Here is a 25,209-nt window from a genome sequence, read left to right on the forward strand (position 1 = left end):
GCTTCCAAATATCACTTTGCCAATTCCAGAAGAACTGTCTTAGCGAAAGGCTTCTTGAGGGGAAAGCTGTAACTCTGTGAGATGATTTCACAGAACACAAAGAAGTTTCTCAGAAAGCTTCTTTCTCTTTTTTTATCGGAGGTTGTTTCCTTTGGCCCTGTAGTCTTCAAAAGGATCCAAAATATCAGTTGTCAGATTCCACAGAAATAATACTAGCAAAGAGACCCACCAAATACAGATGTAATTCTGGGAGACGAATTAATAGAACACTAAGTAGTTTCTCAGAAAGCTTCTTTCCAGATTTCATCGGAGGATATTTCCTTTTTCACCATAGCCCTCTATGGGCTTCCAAATATCACTTTGCCAATACCACAAGAACTGTCTTAGCGAAAGGCTTCCTGAGGTGAAAGCTCTAACTCTGTGTGATGATTTCATAGAACACAAAGAAGTTTCACAGAAAGCTTCTTTCTCTTTGTTATCGGAGGATATATCCTTTGGCCCTCTAGTCTTCAAAGGGAAAGGAAATATCTGTTCTCAGATTGCACAGAAATAAGGCTAACAAAGAGATCCAAGAAATACAGATGTAACTCTGTGAGATGAATTAACAGAACACTAACCACTTTCTCAGAAAGCTTCTTTCCAGATTTCATCGGAGGATATTTCCTTTTTCACCATAGCCCTCTAAGGGCTTCCATTATCACTTTGCCAATTCCACAAGACCTCTCTTAGCGAAAGGCTTCTTGAGGGGAAAGCTGTAACTCTGTGAGATGATTTCACAGAACACAAAGCAGTTTCTCAGAAAGCTTCTTTGTCTTTGTTATCAGAGGATATTTCCTTTGGCCCTGAAGTCTTCAAAGGGATCCGAAATATCTGTTGTCAGATTCCCCAGAAATAAGGCTAGGAAGGAGATCCACGAAATACAGATGTAACACTGTGAGATGAATTAACAGAACACTAAGCAGTTTCTCAGAAAGCTTCTTTCCAGATTTCATCGGAGGATATTTCCTTTTTCACCATAGCCCTCTATGGGCTTCCAAATATCCCTTTGCCAATTCCACAAGAACTGTCTTAGCGAAAGGCTTCTTGAGGGGTAAGCTGTAACTCTGTGAGATGATTTCACAGAACACGAAGAAGTTTCTCAGAAAGCTTCCTTCTCTTTGTTATCGGGGGATATTTCCTTTGGCCCTCTAGTCTTCAAAGGGATCCGAAATATCTGTTCTCAGATTCCACAGAAATAAGGCTAGCAAAGAGATCCACGAAATACAGATGTAACACTGTGAGATGAATTAACAGAACACTAAGCAGTTTCTCAGAAAGCTTCTTTCCAGATTTCATCGGAGGATATTTCCTTTTTCACCATAGCCCTCTATGGGCTTCCAAATGTCACTTTGACAATTCCACAAGAACTGTCTTAGCGAAAGGATTCTTGAGGGGAAAGCTGTAACTCTGTGAGATGATTTCACAGAACACATAGAAGTTTCTCAGAAAGCTTCTTTCTCTTTGTTATCGGAGGATATTTCCTTTGGCCCTATAGTCTTAGAATTGATCCGAAATATCTGTTGTCTGATTCCACAGAAATAAAGCTAGCAAAGAGATCCACGAAATACAGATGTAACTCTGTGAGATGAATTAACAGAACACTAAGCAGTTTCTCAGAAAGCTTCTTTCCAGATTTCATCGGAGGATATTCCCTTTTTCACCATAGCCCTCTATGGGCTTCCAAATATCACTTTGACAATTCCACAAGAACTGTCTTAACGAAAGGCCTCTTGAGGGGAAAGCTGTAACTCTGTGAGATGATTTCACAGAATACAAAGAAGTTTCTCAGAAAGCTTCTTTCTCTTTGTTTTCGGAGGATGTTTCCTTTGGCCCTATAGTCTTCAAGGGGATCCGAAATATCTGTTGTCAGATTCCACAGAAATAAGGCTAGCAAAGAGATCCACGAAATACACATGTAACTCTGGGAGACGAATTAACAGAACCCTAAGCAGTTTCTCAGAAACTTCTTTCCAGATTTCATCGGAGGATATTTCCTTTTTCGCCATAGCCCTCTAGGGGCTTCCAAATTTCATTTTGCCAATTCCACAAGAACTGTCTTAGCGAAAGGCTTCTTGAGGGGAAAGCTGTAACTCTGTGAGATGATTTCACAGAGCACAAAGAAGTTTCTCAGAAAGCTTCTTTCTCTTTGTTATCGGAGGATATTTCCTTTGGCCCTGTAGTCTTCAAAGGGAAAGGAAATATCTGTTCTCAAATTCCACAGAAAGAAGGCTAGCAAAGAGATCCACGAAATAGAGATGTAACTCTGTGAGATGAATAAACAGAACACCAAGCATTTTCTCAGAAAGCTTCTTTCCAGATTTCATCGCAGGATATTTCCTTTTTCACCATAGCCCTCTATGGGCTTCCAAATATCACTTTGCCAATACCATAAGAACTGTCTTAGCGAAAGGCTTCCTGTGGGGAAAGCTGTAACTCTGTGAGATGATTTCACAGAACACAAAGAAGTTTCTCAGAAAGCTTCTTTCTCTTTGTTATCTGAGGATATTTCCTTTGGCCCTGTAGTCGATAAAGGGATCCGAAATATCTGTTGTCAGATTCCACAGAAATAAGACTACAAAAGAGATCCACGAAATACAGATGTAACTCTGTGAGATGAATTAACAGAACACTAAGCTGTTTCTCAGAAAGCTTCTTTCCAGATTTCATCGCAGGATATTTCCTTTTTCACCATAGCCCTCTATGGGCTTCCAAATATCACTTTGCCAATTCCACAAGACTGTCTTAGCGAAAGGCTTCTTGAGGGGTAAGCTGTTACTCTGTGAGATGATTTCACAGAACACAAAGAAGTTTCTCAGAAAGCTTCTTTCTCTTTGTTATCGGAGGATATTTCCTTTGGCCCTATAGTCTTCAAAGGGATCCGAAATATCTGTTCTCAGAATCCACAGAAAGAAGGCTAGCGAAGAGATCCACGAAATACAGATGTAACTCTGTGAGATGAATAAACAGAACACTAAGCAGTTTCTCAGAAAGCTTCTTTCCAGATTTCATCGGTGGATATTTCCTTTTTCACCATAGCCCTCTATGGGCTTCCAAATATCACTTTGCCAATTCCACAAGAACTGTCTTAGCCAAAAGCTTCTTGAGGGGAAAGCTGTAACTCTGTGAGATGATTTCACAGAACACAAAGAATTTTCTCAGAAAGCTTCTTTCTCTTTTTTATCGGAGGTTGTTTCCTTTGGCCCTGTAGTCTTCAAAAGGATTCAAAATATCAGTTGTCAGATTCCACAGAAATAATACTAGCAAAGAGACCCACGAAATACAGATGTAATTTTGGGAGACGAATTAATAGAACACTAAGTAGTTTCTCAGAAAGCTTCTTTCCAGATTTCATCGGAGGATATTTCCTTTTTCACCATAGCCCTCTATGGGCTTCCAAATATCACTGTGCCAATACCACAAGAACTGTCTTAGCGAAAGGCTTCCTGAGGTGAAAGTTCTAACTCTGTGTGATGATTTCATAGAACACAAAGAAGTTTCACAGAAAGATTCTTTCTCTTTGTTATCGGAGGATATATCCTTTGGCCCTCTAGTCTTCAAAGGTAAAGGAAATATCTGTTCTCAGATTGCACAGAAATAAGGCTAACAAAGAGATCCAAGAAATACAGATGTAACTCTGTGAGATGAATTAACAGAACACTAAGCACTTTCTCAGAAAGCTTCTTTCCAGATTTCATCGGAGGATATTTCCTTTTTTACCATAGCCCTCTAAGGGCTTCCATTATCACTTTGCCAATTCCACAAGAACTCTCCTAGTGAAAGGCTTCTTGAGGGGAAAACTGTAACTCTGTGAGATGATTTCACAGAACACAAAGCAGTTTCTCAGAAAGCTTCTTTCTCTTTGTTATCAGAGGATATTTCCTTTGGCCCTGAAGTCTTCAAAGGGATCCGAAATATCTGTTGTCAGATTCCCCAGAAATAAGGCGAGGAAAGAGATCCACGAAATACAGATGTAACACTTTGAGATGAATTAACAGAACACTAAGCAGTTTCTCAGAAAGCTTCTTTCCAGATTTCATCGGAGGATATTTCCTTTTTCACCATAGCCCTCTATGGGCTTCCAAATATCACTTTGCCAATTCTACAAGAACTGTCTTAGCGAACGGCTTCTTGAGGGGAAAGCTGTAACTCTGTGAGATGATTTCACAGAACACAAAGAAGTTTCTCAGAAAGCTTCTTTCTCTTTGTTATCGGAGGATGTTTCCTTTGGCCCTATAGTCTTCAAAGGGATCCGAAATATCTGTTGTCAGATTCCACAGAAATAAGGCTAGCAAAGAGATCCACGAAATACAGATGTAACTCTGGGAGACGAATTAATAGAACACTAAGCAGTTTCTCAGAAAGCATCTTTTCAGATTTCATCGGAGGATATTTCCTTTTTCACCATAGCCCTCTACGGGCTTCCAAATATCACTTTGCCAATTCCACAAGAACTGTCTTAGCGAAAGGCTTCTTGAGGGGACAGCTATAACTCTGTGAGATGATTTCAAAGAACACAAAGAAGTTTCTCAGAAAGCTTCTTTCTCTTTGTCATCGGAGGTTATTTCCTTTGGCCCTATAGTCATCAAAGGGATCGAAATATCTGCTGTCAGATTCCACATAAATAAGGATAGCAAAGAGATCCACAAAATACAGATGTAACTCTGTGAGATGAATTAACAGAACACTAAGCAGTCTCTCAGAAAGCTTATTTCCAGATTTCATCGGAGGATATTTCCTTTTTCACCATAGCCCTCTATGGGCTTCCAAATATCACTTTGCCAATTCCAAAAGTACAGTCTTAGCGAAAGGCTTCTTGAGGGGTAAGCTGTAACTCTGTGAGATGATTTCACAGAACACAAAGAAGTTTCTCAGAAAGCTTCCTTCTCTTTGTTATCGGAGGATATTTCCTTTGGCCCTCTAGTCTTCAAAGGGATCCGAAATATCTGTTCTCACAATGCACAGAAAGAAGGCTACCAAAGAGATCCACGAAATACAGATGTAACTCTGGGAGATGAATTAACAGAAAACTAAGCAGTTTCTCAGAAACCTTCTCTCCAGATTTCATCGGAGGATATTTCCTTTTTCACCATAGCCCTCTATGGGCTTCCGAATACCACTTTGCCAATTCCACAAGAACTGTCTTAGCGAAAGGCTTCTTGAGGGGAAAGCTGTAACTCTGTGAGTTGATTTCACAGAACACAAAGAAGTTTCTCAGAAAGCTTCTTTCTCTTTGTTATCGGAGGATATTTCCTTTGGCCCTGTAGTCGATATAGGGATCCGAAATATCTGTTGTCAGATTCCACAGAAATAAGGCTAGCAAGGAGATCCACGAAATACAGATGTAACTCTGTGAGATGAATTAACAGATCACTAAGCTGTTTCTCAGAAAGCTTGCTTCCAGATTTCATCGGAGGATATTTCCTTTTTCACCATAGCCCTCTATGGGCTTCCGAATATCACTTTGCCAATTCCACAAGAACTGTCTTAGCCAAAAGCTTCTTGAGTGGAAATCTGTAACTCTGTGAGATGATTTCACAGAACACAAAGAAGTTTCTCAGAAAGCTTCCTTCTCTTTGTTATCGGAGGATATTTCCTTTGGCCCTATGGTCTTCAAAGGTATCCGAAATATCTGTTCTCAGATTCAACAGAAATAAGTCTAGCAAAGAGATCCAAGAAATACACAAGTAACTCTGGGAGATTCTTTTCTTTCCAGATTTCATCGGACGATATTTCCTTTTTCACCATAGCCCTCTATGAGCTTCCAAATATCACTTTGTCAAATCCACAAGAACTGTCTTAGCGAAAGGCTTCTTGAGGGGAAAGCTGCAACACTGTGAGGTGATTTCACAGCACACAAAGAGTTTCTCAGAAAGCTTCTTTCTCTTTATTATCGGAGGATATTTCCTTTGGCCCTATAGTTTTCAAAGGGATCGGAAATATCTGTTCTCAGATTCCACAGAAATAAGGCTAGCAAAGAGAATCACGAAATACAGATGTAACAATGTGAGATGAATTAACAGAACACTAAGCAGTTTCTCAGAAAGCTTCTTTCTAGAGTTCATCCGAGGATATTTCCTTTTTCACCATAGACCTCTATGGGCTTCCAAATATCACTTTGCCAATTCCACAAGATCTGTCTTAGCGAAAGTCCTCTTGAGGGGAAAGCTGTAACTCTGTGAGATGATTTCACAGAACACAAAGAAGTTTCTCAGAAAGCTTGTTTCTCTTTGTTATCGGAGGACATTTCCTTTGGCCCTATAGTCTTCAGAGGGAAAGGAAATATCTATTGTCAGATTCCACAGAAAGAAGGCTAGCAAAGAGATCCACGAAATACAGATGTAACTCTGTGAGATGAATTAACAGAACACTAAGCAGTTTCTCAGAAAGCTTCTTTCCAGATTTCATCGGAGGATATTTCCTTTTTCACCATAGCCCTCTATGGGTTTCCTAATATCACTTTGACAATTCCACAAGAACTGTCTTAGCGAAAGGCTTCTTGAGGTGCAAGCTGTAACTCTGTGAGATGATTTCACAGAACAGAAAGAAGTTTCTCAGAAAGCTTCTTTCTCTTTGTTATCAGAGGATATTTTCTTTGGCCCTATAGTCTTCAAAGGGATTCGAAATATCTGTTCTCAGTTTCCACTGAAGTAAGGCTAGTAAAGAGATCCACGAAATACAGATGTAACTCTGTGAGATGAATTAATTGAACACTAAGCAGTTTCTCAGAAAGCTTCTTTCCATATTTCATCGGAGGATATTTCCTTTTTCACCATAGCTCTCTATGGGCCTCCAAATATCACTTTGCCAATTCCACAAGAACTATCTTAGCGAAAGGCTTCTTGAGGGGAAAGCTGTAACTCTGTGAGATGATTTCACAGAACACAAAGAAGATTCTCAGAAAGCTTCTCTCTCTTGGTTATCGGATGATATTTCCTTTGGCCCTATAGTCTTCAAAGGGAAAGGAAATATCTGTTCTCTGATTCCACAAAATAAGGCTAGTAAAGAGATCCACGAAATACAGATGTAACTCTGTGAGATGAATTAACAGAACACTAAGCAGTTTCTCAGAAAGCTTCTTTCCAGATTTTTTCAGAGGATATTTCCTTTTTCACCTTTACCCTCTATAGACTTCCAAATATCACTTTGCCAATTCCACAAGAACTGTCTTAGCGAAAGGCTTCTTGAGGGGAAAGCTGTAACTATGTGAGATGATTTCACAGAACACAAAGAAGTTTCTCAGAAAGCTTCTTTCTCTTTGTTATCGGAGGATATTTCCTTTGGCCCTGTAGTCGTCAAGGGATCCGAAATATCTGTTCTCAGATTCCACAGAGATAAGGCTTGGAAAGAGATCCACGAAACACAGATGTAACTCTGTGAGATGAATTAACAGAACCCTAAGCAGTTTCTCAGAAAGATTCTTTCCAGATTTCATCGGAGGATATTTTCTTTTTCACCATACCCCTCTATGAGCTTCCAAATTTCACTTTGCCAATTCCACAAGAACTGTCTTAGTGAAAGGCCTCTTGAGGGGAAAGCTGTAACTCTGTGAGATGATTTCACAGAACACAAAGAAGTTTCTCAGAAAGTTTCTTTCTTTTTGTTATCGGAGGATATTTCCTTTGACCCTATGGTCTTCAAAGTATCCGAAATATCTGTTCTCAGATTCCACAGAAATAAGACTAGCAAAGAGATCCAAGAAATACAGATGTAACTCTGGGAGATTCTTTTCTTTCCAGATTTCATCGGAGGATATTTCCTTTTTCACCATAGCCCTCTATGAGCTTCCAAATATCACTTTGTCAAATCCACAAGAACTGTCTTAGCGAAAGGCTTCTTGAGGGGAAAGCTGCAACTCTGTGAGTTGATTTCACAAAACACAAAGAAGTTTCTCAGAAAGCTTCTTTCTCTTTTTTATCGGAGGATATTTCCTTTGGCCCTTTAGTTTTCAAAGGGATCCGAAATATCTGTTCTCAGATTCCACAGAAATAAGGCTAGCAAACAGAACCACGAAATACAGATGTAGCTATGTGAGATGAATTAACAGAACACTAAGCAGTTTTCAGAAAGCTTCTTTCCAGATTTCATCGGAGGATATTTCCTTTTTCACCATAGCCCTCTATGGGCTTCCAAATATCACTTTGCCAATTCCACAAGATCTGTCTTATCGAAAGTCTTCTTGAGGGGAAAGCTGTAACTCTGTGAGATGATTTCACAGAACACAAAGAAGTTTCTCAAAAAGCTTCTTTCTCTTTGTTATCGGAGGATATTTCCTTTGGCCCTATAGTCTTCAAAGGGAAAGGAGATATCTGTACTCAGATTCCACAGAAATAATGCTAGTAAAGAGATCCACGAAATACAGATGTCAATCTGTGAGATGAATTAACGGAACACTAAGCAGTTTCTCAGAAAGCTTCTTTCCAGATTTCATCGGAGGATATTTCCTTTTTCACCATAGCCCTCTATGGGCTACCAAATATCACTTTCCAAATTCCACAAGAACTGTCTTAGCAAAAGGCTTCTCGAGGGGAAAGCTGTAACTCTGTGAGATGATTTCACAGAACACAAAGAAGTTTCTCAGAAAGCTTCTTTCTCTTTGTTATCGGAGGATACTTCCTTGGGCCCTATAGTCTTCAAAGGGATCCGAAATATCTGTTCTCAGATTCCTCAGAAATACGGCTAGCAAAGAGATCCACGAAATACAGATGTAACTCTCTGAGGTGAATTAAGAGAACACTAAGCAGTTTCTCAGAAAGTTTCTTTCCAGATTTCATCGGAGGATAATTCCTTTTTCACCATAGCCCTCTATGGGTTTCCAAATATCACTTTGCCAATTCCACAAGAACTGTCTTAGCGAAAGGCTTCTTGAGGGGAAAGCTGTAACTCTGTGAGAAGATTTCACAGAACACAAAGAGGTTTCTCAGAAAGCTTCTTTCTCTTTGTTATCGGAGGATATTTCCTTTGGCCATGTAGTCTTCAAAGGAATCCGAAATATCTGTTGTCAGATTCCACAGAAATAAGGCTAGCAAAGAGACCCACGAAATACCGATGTAACTCTGTGAGATGAATTAACAGAACACTAAGCAGTTTCTCAGAAAGCTTCTTTCCAGATTTCATTGGAGGATATTTCCTTTTACACCATACCCCTCTACGGGCTTCCAAATATCACTTAGACAATTCCACAAGAACTGTCTTAGCGATAGGCTTCTTGAGGGGAAAGCTGTAACTCTGTGAGATGATTTCACAGAACACAAAGAAGTTTCACAGAAAGCTTCTTTCTCTTTGTTATCAGAGGATATTTCCTTTCGCCCTATAGTCTTCAAAGGGATCCGAAATATCTGTTCTCAGATTCCACAGAAATAAGGCTAGTAAAGAGATCCACGAAATACAGATGTAACACTGTGAGATGAATTAACAGAACACTAAGCAGGTTATCAGAGAGCTTCTTTCCAGAATTCATCGGAGGATATTTTCTTTTTCACCATAGCCCTCTCTGGTCTTCCAAATATCACTTTGCCAAATCCACAAGAACTGTCTTAGCGAAAGGCTTCTTGAGGGGAAAGCTGCAACTCTTTGAGGTGATTTCACAAAACACAAAGAAGTTTCTCAGAAAGCTTCTTTCTCTTTTTTATCGGAGGATATTTCCTTTGGCCCTATAGTTTTCAAAGGGATCCGAAATATCTGTTCTCAGATTCCACAGAAATAAGGTTAGCAAACAGAACCACGAAATACAGATGTAACTCTGTGAGATGAATTAACAGAACACTAAGCAGTTTCTCAGAAAGCTTCTTTCCAGATTTCATCGGAGGATATTTCCTTTTTCACCATAGCCCTCTATGGGCTTCCAAATATCACTTTGACAATTCCACAAGATCTGTCTTAGCGAAAGTCTTCTTGAGGGGAAAGCTGTAACTCTGTGAGATGATTTCACAGAACACAAAGAAGTTTCTCAAAAAGCTTCTTTCTCTTTGTTATCGGAGGATATTTCCTTTGTCCCTATAGTCATCAAATGGAAAGGAGATATCTATACTCAGATTCCACAGAAATAATGCTTGTAAAGAGATCCACGAAATACAGATGTCAATCTGTGAGATGAATTAACAGAATACTAAGCAGTTTCTCCGAAAGCTTCCTTCCAGATTTCATCGGAGGATATTTCCTTTTTCACCATAGCCCTCTATGGGCTTCCAAATATCACTTTGCCAATTCCACAAGATCTGTCTTAGCGAAAGTCTTCTTGAGGGGAAAGCTGTAACTCTGTGAGATGATTTCACAGAACACAAAGAAGTTTCACAGAAAGATTCTTTCTCTTTGTTATCGGAGGATATTTCCTTTGGCCCTATAGTCTTCAAAGGGAAAGGATATATCTGTTCTCAGATTCCTCAGAAATAAGGCTAGCAAAGAGATCCACGAAATACAGATGTAACTCTCTGAGGTGAATTAACAGAACACTAAGCAGTTTCTCAGAAAGTTTCTTTCCAGATTTCATCGGAGGATAATTCCTTTTCCACCATAGCCCTCTATGGGTTTCCAAATATCACTTTGCCAATTCCACAAGAACTGTCTTCGCGAAAGGCTTCTTGAGGGGAAAGCTGTAACTCTGTGAGATGATTTCACAGAACACAAAGAGGTTTCTCAGAAAGCTTCTTTCTCTTTGTTATCGGAGGATATTTCCTTTGGCCATGTAGTCTTCAGAGGAATCCGAAATATCTGTTGTCAGATTCCACAGAAATAAGGCTAGCAAAGAGACCCACGAAATACCGATGTAAGTCTGTGAGATGAGTTAAGAGAACACTAAGCAGTTTCTCAGAAAGCTTCTTTCCAGATTTCATTGGAGGATATTTCCTTTTACACCATACCCCTCTATGGGCTTCCAAATATCACTTAGACAATTCCACAAGAACTGTCTTAGCGAAAGGCTTCTTGAGGGGAAAGCTGTAACTCTGTGAGATGATTTCACAGAACGCAAAGAAGTTTCACAGAAAGCTTCTTTCTCTTTGTTATCAGAGGATATTTCCTTTCGGCCTATAGTCCTCTAAGGGATCCGAAATATCTGTTCTCAGATTCCACAGAAATAAGGCTAGCAAAGAGATCCACGAAATACAGATGTAACACTGTGAGATGAATTAACAGAACACTAAGCAGGTTATCAGAGAGCTTCTTTCCAGAATTCATCGGAGGACATTTTCTTTTTCACCATAGCCCTCTCTGGTATTCCAAATATCACTTTGCCAATTCCACAAGAACTGTCTTAGCAAAAGGCTTCTTGAGGGGAAAGCTGTAACTCTGTGAAATGATTTCACAGAACACAAAGAAGTTTCCCAGAAAGCTTCTTTCTCTTTGTTATCGGAGGATATTTCCTTTGGCCCTGTAGTCGTCAAAGGGATCCGAAATATCTGTTGTCAGATTCCACAGAAATAAGGCTAGGAAAGAGATCCACGAAATATAGATGTAACTCTGTGAGATGAATTAACAGAACACTAAGCAGTTTCTCAGAAAGCTTCTTTCCAGATTTCATCGAAGGATATATCCTTTTTCACCATAGCCCTCTAGGGGCTTCCAAATATCACTTTGCCAATTCCACAAGAACTGTCTTAGCGAAAGGCTTCTTGAGGGGAAAGCTGTAACTCTTTGAGATGATTTCACAGAATACAAAGAAGTTTCTCAGAAAGCTTCTTTCTCTTTGTTATCGGAGGATATTTCCTTTGGCCCTGTAGTCGTCAAGGGATCGGAAATATCTGTTCCCAGATTCCACAGAAATAAGGCTTGGAAAGAGATCCACGAAATACAGAAGTAACTCTGTGAGATGAATTAACAGAATACTAAGCAGTTTCTCAGAAAGATTCTTTCCAGATTTCATCGGAGGGTATTTTCTTTTTCACAATACCCCTCTTTGAGCTTCCAAATTTCACTTTGCCAATTCCACAAGAACTGTCTTAGTGAAAGGCCTCTTGAGGGGAAAGCTGTAACTCTGTGAGATGATTTCACAGAACTCAAAGAAGTTTCTCAGAAAGCTTCTTTCTTTTTGTTATCGGAGGATATTTCCTTTGACCCTATGGTCTTCAAAGTATCCGAAATATCTGTTCTCAGATTCCACAGAAATAAGGCTAGCAAAGAGATCCAAGAAATACAGATGTAACTCTGGGAGATTCTTTTCTTTCCAGATTTCATCGGAGGATATTTCCTTTTTCACCATAGCCCTCTATGAGCTTCCAAATATCACTTTGTCAAATCCACAAGAACTGTCTTAGCGAAAGGCTTCTTGAGGGGAAAGCTGCAACTCTGTGAGGTGATTTCACAAAACACAAAGAAGTTTCTCAGAAAGCTTCTTTCTCTTTTTTATCGGAGGATATTTCCTTTGGCCCTATAGTTTTCAAAGGGATCCGAAAAATCTGTTCACAGATTCCACAGAAATAAGGCTAGCAAACAGAACCACGAAATACAGATGTAACTATGTGAGATGAATTAACAGAACACTAAGCAGTTTCTCAGAAAGCTTCTTTCCAGATTTCATCGGAGGATATTTCCTTTTTCACCATAGCCCTCTATGGGCTTCCAAATATCACTTTGCCAATTCCAGAAGATCTGTCTTAGCGAAAGTCTTCTTGAGGGGAAAGCTGTAACTCTGTGAGATGATTTCACAGAACACAAAGAAGTTTCTCAAAAAGCTTCTTTCTCTTTGTTATCGGAGGATATTTCCTTTGGCCCTATAGTCTTCAAAGGGATCCGAAATATCTGTTCTCAGATTCCTCAGAAATAAGGCTAGCAAAGAGATCCACGAAATGCAGATGTAACTCTCTGAGGTGAATTAACAGAACACTAAGCAGTTTCTCAGAAAGTTTCTTTCCAGATTTCATCGGAGGATAATTCCTTTTTCACCATAGCCCTCTATGGGTTTCCAAATATAACTTTGCCAATTCCACAAGAACTGTCTTAGCGAAAGGCTTCTTGAGGGGAAAGCTGTAAGTCTGTGAGATGATTTCACAGAACACAAAGAGGTTTCTCAGAAAGCTTCTTTCTCTTTGTTATCGGAGGATATTTCCTTTGGCCATGTAGTCTTCAAAGGAATCCGAAATATCTGTTGTCAGATTCCACAGAAATAAGGCTAGCAAAGAGATCCGCGAAATACAGATGTAACTCTCTGAGATGAATTAATAGAACACTAAGCAGTTTCTCAGAAAGCTTCTTTCCAGATTTCATCGGAGGATATTTTCTTTTTCACCATAGCCCTCTATGAGCTTCCAAATTTCACTTTGCCAATTCCACAAGAACAGTCTTAGCGAAAGGCTTCTTGAGGGGAAAGCTGTAACTCTGTGAGATGATTTCACAGAACACAAAGAAGTTTCTCAGAAGCTTCTTTCTCTTTGTTATCGGAAGATAATTCCTTTCGCCAAATAGTCTTCAAAGGGATCCGAAATATCTGTTCTCAGATTCCACAGAAATAAGGCTAGCAAAGGGACCAACGAAATTCAGATGTAACACTGTGAGATGAATTATCAGAACACTAAGCAGTTTCTCAGAGAGCTTCTTTCCAGAATTCATCGGAGGATATTTCCTTTTTCACCATAGCCCTCTATGGGCGTCCAAATATCACTTTCCCAATTCCACAAGAACTGTCTTAGCGAAAGGCTTCTTGAGTGGAAAGCTGTAACTCTGTGAGATGATTTCACAGAACACAAAGAAGTTTCCCAGAAAGCTTCTTTCTCTTTGTTATCGGAGGATATTTCCTTTGGCCCTGTAGTCGTCAAAGGGATCCGAAATATCTGTTGTCAGATTCCACAGAAATAAGGCTAGGAAAGAGATCCATGAAATATAGATGTAACTCGGTGAGATGAATTAACAGAACACTCAGCAGTTTCTCAGAAAGCTTCTTTCCAGGTTTCATCGAGGATATTTCCTTTTTCACCATAGCCCTCTAGGGGCTTCCAAATATCACTTTGCCAATTCCACAAGAACTGTCTTAGCGAAAGGCTTCTTGAGGGGGAAGCTGTAACTCTGTGAGATGATTTCACAGAACACAAAGAAGTTTCTCAGAAAGCTTGTTTCTCTTTGTTATCGGAGGATATTTCCTTTGGCCCTATAGTCTTCAGAGGGAAAGGAAATATCTGTTGTCAGATTCCACAGAAAGAAGGCTAGCAAAGAGATCCAAGAAATACAGATGTAACTCTGTGAGATGAATTAACAGAACGCTAAGCAGTTTCTCAGAAAGCTTCTTTTCACATTTCATCGGAGGATATTTCCTTTTTCACCATAGCCCTCTATGGGCTTCCTAATATCACTTTGACAATTCCACAAGAACTGTCTTAGCGAAAGGCTTCTTGAGGGGAGAGCTGTAACTCTGTGAGATGATTTCACAGAACAGAAAGAAGGTTCTCAGAAAGCTTCTTTCTCTTTGTTATCGGAGGATATTTCCTTTGGCCCTGTAGTCATCAAGGGATCCGAAATATCTGTTCTCAGATTCCACAGAAATAAGGCTTGGAAAGAGATCCACGAAATACAGATGTAACTCTGTGAGATGAATTAACAGAACACCAAGCAGTTTCTCAGAAAGCTTCTTTCCAGATTTCATCGGAGGATATTTTCTTTTTCACCATAGACCTCTATGAGCTTCCAAATTTCACTTTGCCAATTCCACAAGAACTGTCTTAGCGAAAGGCTTCTTGAGGGGAAAGCTGTAACTCTGTGAGATGATTTCACAGAACACAAAGAAGTTTCTCAGAAAGCTTCTTTCTCTTTGTTATCGGAGGATATTTCCTTTGGCCCTATGGTCTTCAAAGGGATCCGAAATATCTGTTCTCAGATTCCACAGAAATAAGGCTAGCAAAGAGATCCAAGAAATACAGATGTAACTCTGGGAGATTCTTTTCTTTCCAGATTTCATCGGAGGATATTTCCTTTTTCACCATAGCCCTCTATGAGCTTCCAAATATCACTTTGTCAAATCCACAAGAACTGTCTTAGCGAAAGGCTTCTTGAGGGGAAAGCTGCAACTCTGTGAGGTGACTTCACAAAACACAAAGAAGTTTCTCAGAAAGCTTCTTTCTCTTTGTTATCGGAGTATATTTCCTTGGCCCTATAGTCTTCAAAGGGATCCGAAATATCTGTTCTGAGATTCCACAGAAATAAGGCTAGCAAAGAGATCCACGAAATCAGATGTAACTCTGTGAGATGAATTAACAGAACACTAAGCAGGTTCTCAGAAAGCTTCTTTCCAGATTACATCGGAGGATATTTCCTTTTTCACCATAGCCCTATATGGGCTTCCATATATCACTTTGCCAATTCCACAAAAACTGTCTTAGAGAAAGTCTTCTTGAGGGGAAGCTGTAACTCTGTGAGATGATTTCACAGAACACAAAGAAGTTTCTCAGAAAGCTTCCTTCTCTTTGTTATCGGAGGATATTTCCTTTGGCCCTATAGTCTTCAAAGGGATCCGAAATATCTGTTCTCAGATTCCACAGAAATAAGGCTAGCAAAGAGATCCAAGAAATAGAGATGTAACTCTGTGAGATGAATTAACAGAACACTAAGCAGTTTCTCAGAAAGCTTCTTTCCAGATTTCATCAGAGGATATTTCCTTTTTCACCATAGCCCTCCATGGGCTTCAAAATATCACTTTGACAATTCCACAAGAACTGTCTTAGTGAAAGGATTCTTGAGGGCAAAGCTGTAACTCCGTGAGATGATTTCACAGAACACAAAGAAGTTTTTCAGATAGCTTCTTTCTCTTTGTTATCGGAGGATATTTCCTTTGGCCCTATAGTCTTCAAAGGGAAAGGAAATATCTCTTCTCAGATTCCACAGAAATAAGGCTAGCAAAGAGATCCACGAAATACAGATGTATCTCTGTGAGATGAATTAACAGAACACTAAGCAGCTTCTCAGAATGCTTCTTTCCAGATTTCATCGGAGGATATTTCCGTTTTCACCCTAGCCCTCAATGGGCTTCAAATATCACTTTGCCAATTCCACAAGAACTGTCTTAGCGAAAGTCTTCTTGAGGGGAAAGTTTTAACTCTGAGAGATTATTTCACAGAACACAAAGAAGTTTCTCAGAAAGCTTCTTTCTCTTTGTTATCGGAGGATATTTCCTTTGGCCCTATAGTCTTCAAAGGGAAAGGAAATATCTGTTCTCAGATTCCACAGAAATAAGGCTAGCAAAGAGATCCACGAAATACAGATGTAACTCTGTGAGATGAATTAACAGAACACTAAGCAGTTTCTCAGAAAGCTTCTTTCCAGATTTCATCGGAGGATATTTCCGTTTTCACCATAGCCCTCAATGGGCTTCCAAATATCACTTTGCCAATTCCACAAGAACGGTCTTAGCGAAAGGGTTCTTGAGGGGAAAGCTGCAACTCTGTGAGATGATTTCACGGAACACAAAGAAGTTTCTCAGAAAGCTTCTTTGTATTTGTTATCGGAGGATGTTTCCTTTGGCCCTATAGTCTTCAATAGGATCCGAAATATCTGTTGTCAGATTCCACAGAAATAAGGCTAGCAAAGACATCCACGAAATACAGTTGTAACTCTGGGAGACGAATTAACAGAACACTAAGCAGTTTCTCAGAAAGCTTCTTTCCAGATTTCATCGGAGGATATTTCCTTTTTCACCGTAGCCCTCTATGGGCTTCTAAATATCACTTTGCCAATTCCACAAGAACTGTCTTAGCCAAAGGCTTCTTGAGGGGACAGCTATAACTCTGTGAGAGGATTTCACAGAACACAAAGAAGTTTCTCAGAAACTTCTTTCTCTTTGTTATCGGAGGTTATTTCCTTTGGCCCTATAGTCTTCACAGGGATCCGAAATATCTGTTGTCAGATTCCACAGAAATAAGGAAAGCAAAGAGATCCACGAAATACAGATGTAACTCTGTGAGATGAATTAACAGAACCCTAAGCAGTCTCTCAGAAAGCTTCTTTCCAGATTTCATCGGAGGATATTTCTTTTTTCACCATAGCCCTCTAAGGGCTTCCAAATATCACTTTGCCAATTCCACAAGAACTGTCTTAGCGAAAGGCTTCTTGAGGGGTAAACTATAACTCTGTGAGATGATTTTACAAAACACAAAGAAGTTTCTCAGAAAGCTTCTTTCTCTTTGTTATCGGAGGATATTTCTTTGGCCCTGTAGTCGTCAAGGGATCCGAAATATCTGTTCTCAGATTCCACAGAAATAAGGCTTGGAAAGAGATCCACGAAATACAGATGTAACTCTGTGAGATGAATTAACAGAACACTAAGCAGTTTCTCAGAAAGCTTCTTTCCAGATATCATCGGTGGATATTTCCTTTTTCACCATAGTCCTCAATGGGCTTCCAAATATCTCTTTCACAATTCCACAAAAATTGTCTTAGCAAAAGGCTTCTTGAAGGCAAAGCTGTAACTCTGTGAGATGATTTCACAGAACACAAAGAAGTTTCTCAGAAAGCTTCTTTCTCTTTGTTATCGGAGGATATTTCCTTTGGCCCTATAGTCTTCAAAGGGATCCGAAATATCTGTTCTGAGATTCCACAGAAATAAGGCTAGCAAAGGGATCCACGAAATACAGATGTAACTCTCTGAGATGAATTAACAGAACACTAAGCAGTTTCTCAGAAAGCTTCTTTCCAGATTTCTTCGGAGGATATTTCCTTTTTCACCATAGCCCTCTATGGGCTTCCAAATATCACTTTGCCAATTCCACAAGAACTGTCTTAGCGAAAGGCTTCTTGAGGGGGAAGCTGGAACTGTGTGAGATGATTTCACAGAACACAAAGAAGTTTCACAGAAAGCTTCTTTCTCTTTGTTATCAGAGGATATTTCCTTTGGCCCCATAGTCTTCAAAGGGATTCGAAATATCTGTTCTCAGATTCCACAGAAATAATACTAGCAAAGAGATCCACGAAATAGAGATGTACCACTGTGAGATGAATTAACAGAACACTAAGCAGTTTCTCAGAAAGCTTCTTTCCAGATTTCATCGGAGGATATTTCCTTTTTCACCCTAGCCCTCTATGGGCTTCAAAATATCACTTTGCCAATTCCACAAGAACTGTCTTAGCGAAAGGCTTCCTGAGGGGAAAGCTGTAACTCTGTGAGATGATTTCACAGAACACAAAGAAGTTTCTCAGAAAGCTTCTTTCTCTTTGTTATCGGAGGATATTTCCTTTGGCCCTGTAGTCGTCAAAGGGATCCGAAATATCTGTTGTCAGATTCCATAGAAATAAGGCTAGCAAAGAGATCCACGAAATACAGATGTAACTCTGTGAGATGAATTAACAGAACACTAAGCAGTTTCTCAGAAAGCTTCTTTCCAGACTTCATCGGAGGATATTTCCTTTTCTCGATAGCCCTCTATGGGCTTCCAAATATCACTTTGCCAATTCCTCAAGAACTGTCTTAGCGAAAGGCTTCTTGAGGGGAAAGCTGTAACTCTGTGAGATGATTTCACAGAACACAAAAAAGTTTCTCAGAAAGCCTCTTTCTCTTTGTTATCGGAGGATATTTCCTTTGGCCCTGTAGTCTTCAAAGGGAAAGGAAATATCTCTTCTCAGATTCCACAGAAATAAGTCTAGCAAAGAGATCCACGAAATACACATGTAACTCTGTGAGATGAATTAACAGAACACTAAGCAGTTTCTCAGAATGCTTCTTTCCAGATTTCATCGGAGGATATTTCCGTTTTCACCATAGCCCTCAATGGGCTTCCAAATATCACTTTGCCAATTCCACAAGAACTGTCTTAGCGAAAGGCTTCTTGAGGGGAAAGCTGTAACTCTGTGAGATGATTTCACAGAACACAAAGAAGTTTCTCAGAAAGGTTCTTTCTCTTTGTTATTGGAGGATATTTCCTTTGGCCCTATAGTCTTCAAAGGGATCCGAAATATCTGTTCTGAGATTCCACAGAAATAAGGCTAGCAAAGAGATTCACGAAATCAGATTTAACTCTGTGAGATGAATTAACAGAACACTAAGCAGTTTCTCAGAATGCTTCTTTCCAGATTTCATCGGAGGATATTTACCTTTTCACCATAGCACTCTATGGGCTTCCAAATATCACTTTGCCAATTCCACAAAAACTGTCTTAGCGAAAGTCTTCTTGAGAGGAAAGCTGTAACTCTGTGAGATGATTTCACAGAACACAAAGAAGTTCCTCAGAAAGCTTCCTTCTCTTTGTTATCGGAGGATATTTCCTTTGGCTCTATAATCTTGAAAGGGATCCGAAATATCTGTTCTCAGATTCCACAGAAATAAGGCCAGCAAAGAGATCCACGGAATACAGATGTAACTCTGTGAGATGAATTAACAGAACACTAAGCAGTTTCTCAGAAAGCTTCTTTAGAGATTTCTTTGGAGGATATTTCCTTTTTCACCATGGCCCTCTATGGGCTTCCAAATATCACTTTGCCAATTCCACAAGAACTGTCTTAGCGAAAGGCTTCTTGAGGGGAATGCTGTAACTCTGTGAGATGATTTCACACAACACAAAGAAGTTTCTCAGAAAGCTTCTTTCTCTTTGTTATCGGAGGATATTTCCTTTGGCCCTATAGTCTTCAAAGGGAAAGGAAATATCTCTTCTCAGATTCCACAGAAATAAGGCTAGCAAAGAGATCCACGAAATACAGATGTAACTCTGTGAGATGAATTAACAGAACACTAAGCCGTTTCTCAGAATGCTTCTTTCCAGATTTCATCGGAGGATATTTCCGTTTTCACCATAGCCCTCAATGGGCTTCCAAATATCACTTTGCCAATTCCACAAGAACTGTCTTAGCGAAAGGCTTCTTGAGGGGAAAGTTGTAACTCTGAGAGATGATTTCACAGAACACAAAGAAGTTTCTCAGAAAGCTTCTTTCTCTTTGTTATCAGAGGATATTTCCTTTGGCCCTATAGTCTTCAAAGGGATCCGAAATATCTGTTCTGAGATTCCACAGAAATAAGCCTAGCAAAGAGATCCACGAAATCAGATGTAACTCTGTGAGATGAATTAACAGAACACTAAGCAGTTTCTCAGAAAGCTTCTTTCCAGATTTCATCAGAGGATATTTCCTTTTTCAACATAGCCCTATATGGGCTTCCAAATATCACTTTGCCAATTCCACAAAAACTGTCTTAGCGAAGGTCTTCTTGAGGGGAAAGCTGTAACTCTGTGAGATGATTTCAAAGAACACAAAGAAGTTTCTCAGAAAGCTTCCTTCTCTTTGTTATCGGAGGATATTTCCTTTAGCCCTATAGTCTTCAAAGGGAAAGGAAATATCTGTTCTCAGATTCCACAGAAATAAGGCTAGCAAAGAGATCCAAGAAATACAGATGTAACTCTGTGAGATGAATTAACAGAACACTAAGCAGTTTCTCAGAAAGCTTCTTTCCAGATTTCATCAGAGGATATTTCCTTTTTCACCATAGCCCTCCATGGGCTTCCAAATATCACTTTGACAATTCCACAAGAACTGTCTTAGCGAAAGGTTTCTTGAGGGGAAAGCTGTAACTCTGTGAGATGATTTCACAGAACACAAAGAAGTTTCTCAAAAAGCTTCTTTCTCTTTGTTATCGGAGGATATTTCCTTTGTCCCTATAGTCATCAAAGGGAAAGGAGATATCTATACTCAGATTCCACAGAAATAATGCTTGTAAAGAGATCCACGAAATACAGATGTCAATCTGTGAGATGAATTAACAGAATACTAAGCAGTTTCTCCGAAAGCTTCCTTCCAGATTTCATCGGAGGATATTTCCTTTTTCACCATAGCCCTCTATGGGCTTCCAAATATCACTTTGCCAATTCCACAAGATCTGTCTTAGCGAAAGTCTTCTTGAGGGGAAAGCTGTAACTCTGTGAGATGATTTCACAGAACACAAAGAAGTTTCACAGAAAGATTCTTTCTCTTTGTTATCGGAGGATATTTCCTTTGGCCCTATAGTCTTCAAAGGGAAAGGATATATCTGTTCTCAGATTCCTCAGAAATAAGGCTAGCAAAGAGATCCACGAAATACAGATGTAACTCTCTGAGGTGAATTAACAGAACACTAAGCAGTTTCTCAGAAAGTTTCTTTCCAGATTTCATCGGAGGATAATTCCTTTTTCACCATAGCCCTCTATGGGTTTCCAAATATCACTTTGCCAATTCCACAAGAACTGTCTTCGCGAAAGGCTTCTTGAGGGGAAAGCTGTAACTCTGTGAGATGATTTCACAGAACACAAAGAGGTTTCTCAGAAAGCTTCTTTCTCTTTGTTATCGGAGGATATTTCCTTTGGCCATGTAATCTTCAGAGGAATCCGAAATATCTGTTGTCAGATTCCACAGAAATAAGGCTAGCAAAGAGACCCACGAAATACCGATGTAAGTCTGTGAGATGAGTTAACAGAACACTAAGCAGTTTCTCAGAAAGCTTCTTTCCAGATTTCATTGGAGGATATTTCCTTTTACACCATACCCCTCTATGGGCTTCCAAATATCACTTAGACAATTCCACAAGAACTGTCTTAGCGAAAGGCTTCTTGAGGGGAAAGCTGTAACTCTGTGAGATGATTTCACAGAACGCAAAGAAGTTTCACAGAAAGCTTCTTTCTCTTTGTTATCAGAGGATATTTCCTTTCGGCCTATAGTCCTCTAAGGGATCCGAAATATCTGTTCTCAGATTCCACAGAAATAAGGCTAGCAAAGAGATCCACGAAATACAGATGTAACACTGTGAGATGAATTAACAGAACACTAAGCAGGTTATCAGAGAGCTTCTTTCCAGAATTCATCGGAGGACATTTTCTTTTTCACCATAGCCCTCTCTGGTATTCCAAATATCACTTTGCCAATTCCACAAGAACTGTCTTAGCAAAAGGCTTCTTGAGGGGAAAGCTGTAACTCTGTGAAATGATTTCACAGAACACAAAGAAGTTTCCCAGAAAGCTTCTTTCTCTTTGTTATCGGAGGATATTTCCTTTGGCCCTGTAGTCGTCAAAGGGATCCGAAATATCTGTTGTCAGATTCCACAGAAATAAGGCTAGGAAAGAGATCCACGAAATATAGATGTAACTCTGTGAGATGAATTAACAGAACACTAAGCAGTTTCTCAGAAAGCTTCTTTCCAGATTTCATCGAAGGATATATCCTTTTTCACCATAGCCCTCTAGGGGCTTCCAAATATCACTTTGCCAATTCCACAAGAACTGTCTTAGCGAAAGGCTTCTTGAGGGGAAAGCTGTAACTCTTTGAGATGATTTCACAGAATACAAAGAAGTTTCTCAGAAAGCTTCTTTCTCTTTGTTATCGGAGGATATTTCCTTTGGCCCTGTAGTCGTCAAGGGATCCGAAATATCTGTTCTCAGATTCCACAGAAATAAGGCTTGGAAAGAGATCCACGAAATACAGAAGTAACTCTGTGAGATGAATTAACAGAATACTAAGCAGTTTCTCAGAAAGATTCTTTCCAGATTTCATCGGAGGGTATTTTCTTTTTCACAATACCCCTCTTTGAGCTTCCAAATTTCACTTTGCCAATTCCACAAGAACTGTCTTAGTGAAAGGCCTCTTGAGGGGAAAGCTGTAACTCTGTGAGATGATTTCACAGAACTCAAAGAAGTTTCTCAGAAAGCTTCTTTCTTTTTGTTATCGGAGGATATTTCCTTTGACCCTATGGTCTTCAAAGTATCCGAAATATCTGTTCTCAGATTCCACAGAAATAAGGCTAGCAAAGAGATCCAAGAAATACAGATGTAACTCTGGGAGATTCTTTTCTTTCCAGATTTCATCGGAGGATATTTCCTTTTTCACCATAGCCCTCTATGAGCTTCCAAATATCACTTTGTCAAATCCACAAGAACTGTCTTAGCGAAAGGCTTCTTGAGGGGAAAGCTGCATCTCTGTGAGGTGATTTCACAAAACACAAAGAAGTTTCTCAGAAAGCTTCTTTCTCTTTTTTATCGGAGGATATTTCCTTTGGCCCTATAGTTTTCAAAGGGATCCGAAAAATCTGTTCACAGATTCCACAGAAATAAGGCTAGCAAACAGAACCACGAAATACACATGTAACTATGTGAGATGAATTAACAGAACACTAAGCAGTTTCTCAGAAAGCTTCTTTCCAGATTTCATCGGAGGATATTTCCTTTTTCACCATAGCCCTCTATGGGCTTCCAAATATCACTTTGCCAATTCCAGAAGATCTGTCTTAGCGAAAGTCTTCTTGAGGGGAAAGCTGTAACTCTGTGAGATGATTTCACAGAACACAAAGAAGTTTCTCAAAAAGCTTCTTTCTCTTTGTTATCGGAGGATATTTCCTTTGGCCCTATAGTCTTCAAAGGGATCCGAAATATCTGTTCTCAGATTCCTCAGAAATAAGGCTAGCAAAGAGATCCACGAAATGCAGATGTAACTCTCTGAGGTGAATTAACAGAACACTAAGCAGTTTCTCAGAAAGTTTCTTTCCAGATTTCATCGGAGGATAATTCCTTTTTCACCATAGCCCTCTATGGGTTTCCAAATATAACTTTGCCAATTCCACAAGAACTGTCTTAGCGAAAGGCTTCTTGAGGGGAAAGCTGTAAGTCTGTGAGATGATTTCACAGAACACAAAGAGGTTTCTCAGAAAGCTTCTTTCTCTTTCTTATCGGAGGATATTTCCTTTGGCCATGTAGTCTTCAAAGGAATCCGAAATATCTGTTGTCAGATTCCACAGAAATAAGGCTAGCAAAGAGATCCGCGAAATACAGATGTAACTCTCTGAGATGAATTAATAGAACACTAAGCAGTTTCTCAGAAAGCTTCTTTCCAGATTTCATCGGAGGATATTTTCTTTTTCACCATAGCCCTCTATGAGCTTCCAAATTTCACTTTGCCAATTCCACAAGAACTGTCTTAGCGAAAGGCTTCTTGAGGGGGAAGCTGTAACTCTGTGAGATGATTTCACAGAACAGAAAGAAGTTTCTCAGAAAGCTTCTTTCTCTTTGTTATCGGAGGATATTTCCTTTGGCCCTGTAGTCATCAAGGGATCCGAAATATCTGTTCTCAGATTCCACAGAAATAAGGCTTGGAAAGAGATCCACGAAATGCAGATGTAACTCTGTGAGATGAATTAACAGAACACCAAGCAGTTTCTCAGAAAGCTTCTTTCCAGATTTCATCGGAGGATATTTTCTTTTTCACCATAGCCCTCTATGAGCTTCCAAATTTCACTTTGCCAATTCCATAAGAACTGTCTTAGCGAAAGGCTTCTTGAGGGGAAAGCTGTAACTCTGTGAGATGATTTCAAAGAACACAAAGAAGTTTCTCAGAAAGCTTCTTTCTCTTTGTTATCGGAGGATATTTCCTTTGGCCCTATGGTCTTCAAAGGGATCCGAAATATCTGTTCTCAGATTCCACAGAAATAAGGCTAGCAAAGAGATCCAAGAAATACAGATGTAACTCTGGGAGATTCTTTTCTTTCCAGATTTCATCGGAGGATATTTCCTTTTTCACCATAGCCCTCTATGAGCTTCCAAATATCACTTTGTCAAATCCACAAGAACTGTCTTAGCGAAAGGCTTCTTGAGGGGAAAGCTGCAACTCTGTGAGGTGACTTCACAAAACACAAAGAAGTTTCTCAGAAAGCTTCTTTCTCTTTGTTATCGGAGTATATTTCCTTGGCCCTATAGTCTTCAAAGGGATCCGAAATATCTGTTCTGAGATTCCACAGAAATAAGGCTAGCAAAGAGATCCACGAAATCAGATGTAACTCTGTGAGATGAATTAACAGAACACTAAGCAGGTTCTCAGAAAGCTTCTTTCCAGATTACATCGGAGGATATTTCCTTTTTCACCATAGCCCTATATGGGCTTCCATATATCACTTTGCCAATTCCACAAAAACTGTCTTAGAGAAAGTCTTCTTGAGGGGAAGCTGTAACTCTGTGAGATGATTTCACAGAACACAAAGAAGTTTCTCAGAAAGCTTCCTTCTCTTTGTTATCGGAGGATATTTCCTTTGGCCCTATAGTCTTCAAAGGGATCCGAAATATCTGTTCTCAGATTCCACAGAAATAAGGCTAGCAAAGAGATCCAAGAAATAGAGATGTAACTCTGTGAGATGAATTAACAGAACACTAAGCAGTTTCTCAGAAAGCTTCTTTCCAGATTTCATCAGAGGATATTTCCTTTTTCACCATAGCCCTCCATGGGCTTCAAAATATCACTTTGACAATTCCACAAGAACTGTCTTAG

This window comes from Macaca fascicularis, chromosome 16, assembly GCF_037993035.2.
Source record: "Macaca fascicularis isolate 582-1 chromosome 16, T2T-MFA8v1.1".
In the NCBI taxonomy this organism is placed as follows: Eukaryota; Metazoa; Chordata; class Mammalia; order Primates; family Cercopithecidae; genus Macaca; species Macaca fascicularis.